Here is a 3001-nt window from a genome sequence, read left to right on the forward strand (position 1 = left end):
GTGCGTGCGTGCGCGCTCGTCTGTGCGTGCGTGCGTGCGCGCTCGTCTGTGCGTACGTGCGTGCTCGTCTGTGCGTGCGTGCGCGCTCGTCTGTGCGTGCGTGCGCGCTCGTCTGTGCGTACGTGCGCGATCGTCTGTGCGTGCGTGCGCGCTCGTCTGTGCGTGCGTGCGTTCATATATTCAGTGTGATTGGTGGTGGGCTGATGTGACCGTAGATGGCGCTATACCCGCTTTGTAGCGATGGCGTTTAAAATAAATAGGTTATGCTGCGTTCCGACATGTTTTGTAAAACTTTACTCTAATATAGACGTTTTATCGGCAGGGTGGAGAGGAAATACCAATTTTGCATTAAAGATATTGTCAATGAAATCTTGTGAAACGAACCAGACGAGTGTGACACCACAGACTGTTATCTGCGTATCTATAACATAATATGCTACATAATTGCAAAAAACCTACCTAATTTGCATATTTTTTTTTTAAATATCAAAACACCTAGCCCTTATTCATTCACATACCAAAAATGAGCAAAATCTGTTGTACCTGAACTGACTAATGGTAATTCCCATTTTTGCCAAAAAATTGCCGTGGCTCGAAGGTACGTCGACTGGCGTGCTCCAAAATAGGACGTTCAATATGGGAGCATAGCAGTAACAACTATACCCAATTTCAAACATGTGGGTCAAACGGTTCCTGAGTTATCGTTGACCGTAGCCAAATGTTGACGGAAGGACGGACGGACGACGGACGACGACCCATGGCAATAGCTCATCTTGACGATGTCAAGGTGAGCTAAAAATATGTAAATATTATATGAATAAATGTTAACTAAAATAAATTTTAATGAAAAATATGAACAAATAATAAAACGAAATAAAAAATAGGCGAATAATAACGAAAATACTACATGTGAATAAAAATATATGGAGGATGAGAAGATGCGTTTTCGAGACACGTCGTTTGTTACTGAGCAATAAAAATATGTAAATATGAACATATATTTATGGAAGGTGAAAACAGGAATTAGGGTAAAGATATTTGGGTGAATACACCGCAAATTTTTTTAAACTTAGTGTAATAAAACATGAATGAAAACTTTTTTACTCATCAGTAGGACGAGGCATTTTGGATGAGAAAAGATAAGTAACATTTACTGAGCTACGTTTGTCTACGATTTGCCATAAGCAACTCATTCAGAGACAACCTGAGAGAGAAAGAGAAAGAAAGAGACAGAGAGAGAGAGAGAGAGAGAGAGAGAGAGAGAAAAAGAGCGAAAGATCGTGGCTCAAAAGGTTTTCCATGAAGACTGCTATAACAGGGTTCTACCATTTGTTTTCACCACTTGCCCTGCGGGGAAGTGCTGACAAAATTGACTTGCCTGATTAAAAATGGCACTTGCCCGATGACAATGTGTATTACCTTACGTTCACTCAATTTATCTGCTTATTTTAAAGTTGTATATACGTTTAAAGAACATGTATCACTCTTCACACACAATGTATCATACTCGCACTCATTGCTACGTTAATACTCACACTGCTACGTACATTTATTTATCTACGATCGCGACACAAACATATGCACACGGGCACTCGGGCAAGCAGGTTTTGTCGAACGCTTCTATAATCATGTGTTTATGAACATAATATATAAAAGTCAATTTAATCAAAAAAGCTAAATAGTATGTAGTCTGTGGAAGTATCTACAAAATAAATCATAACTAGATCAAAATAAGAATAGATTCAAATGCAACAAATCTGCCTACATCTATAGTCGGCTTTTGCGACTTACCACTCTTCACATATTCCTCATTCTGGTTGTCTTCAAATTTTTTAAAGTACAGCAAAACGTCTTTATAACTCCATCCCCGTGCGCCCATCTTTTCCCACAGATCAAAGTCTCCCTTGTTGCCTCGTACATACTGCATAACGTTTAGACCACCTGACCCTCCAAGCATTCGTCCTCTTGGCCACAGGCTTCTCTGTAATATATCAAACCATGAGTATAGTTACTTTTCCACCCAATTACCCTTCACTTCATACTTTTAGTATTTTTACCCAGTGCTGAATCCTTGATTGACAGCCAATCATGAATCGATAAGTCGTGGATCACACGTACGCGCATCCAAGTAGCTGACTGAACGTTTGTTAAATTTTCTGCGCACCTTCTCATTAAGACCTCGACATGATTTCTTCTGTGGCACAGTCCTGAAGTTCCAGTCATGTTTCGTGTTTCTCAGCAGCATATGCATGGCAGGTTTTGCAGCGTTCCTCTTTGCAGACGGGTCGCCTCCTGCCTCCAGTAGAAGCACCTTGTTGCTGCTGACGTCAGAGAGGCGAGCAGCCAATACGCAGCCTGCACTACCCGCTCCCACTGCGGCAGCAAACAGTTAAGTATAGATGGAAGGGATGGATGGATGGATGGATGGATGGATGGATGGATCCATGGATTGTTGGATGAATGGAGGAATGGATGGATGGACGGACGGACGAACGAACGGACAGACGGACGGACGGTTGGATGGATGGATGGATGGATGGAGGGATGGCTCGATGGTTGGATGGATGGATGGAGAGAGGGATGGATGGCTGGATCGATGGATGAATGAATAGATGGACAGATGGATGAATGAATGGATGGATGGATGGATGGATGGGTGGATGGGTGGATGGATGGACGGATGGATGGATGAATGAATGAATGGATGGATGGATGGATGGATAGATGGGTGGATGGATGGATGGATGGGATGGACGGGTGGATGAATGAATGGATGGATAGATGGATTGATGGATGGATGGATGGATGGACGAATGAATGGGATGGATGCATGGATGGATGCATGGATGGATGCATGGATGGATGCATGCATGCATGGATAGATACGCAAACAGAAAGACGTCCAAACCTTTACGTTCAAAGCTGTGATAGATCTGCTAACGACCATCCGTAACAAGTTCTAATAATAGCATTTACGTACCTATGACGTAATCGTATCGTT

General features: G+C 42.6%; 1 long non-coding RNA gene across 1 annotated transcript in view; it reads right to left on the reverse strand.

Annotated features, from left to right (window-relative positions):
- Nucleotides 1–1795: 1795 nt before the first annotated feature.
- The window catches only part of LOC106818009, a 1631-nt gene continuing 425 nt past the window's right edge, over nucleotides 1796–3001 (reverse strand). Inside the window, exons 2-3 of the long non-coding RNA XR_001395140.1 lie at nucleotides 2165–2373; nucleotides 1796–1981 (exon numbers count right to left, since the gene is read on the reverse strand). This is a non-coding gene — a long non-coding RNA (uncharacterized LOC106818009). The remainder of the gene's footprint in view (nucleotides 1982–2164; nucleotides 2374–3001) is intronic.

This window comes from Priapulus caudatus, unplaced genomic scaffold, assembly GCF_000485595.1.
Source record: "Priapulus caudatus unplaced genomic scaffold, Priapulus_caudatus-5.0.1 Scaffold1972, whole genome shotgun sequence".
In the NCBI taxonomy this organism is placed as follows: Eukaryota; Metazoa; Priapulida; class Priapulimorpha; order Priapulimorphida; family Priapulidae; genus Priapulus; species Priapulus caudatus.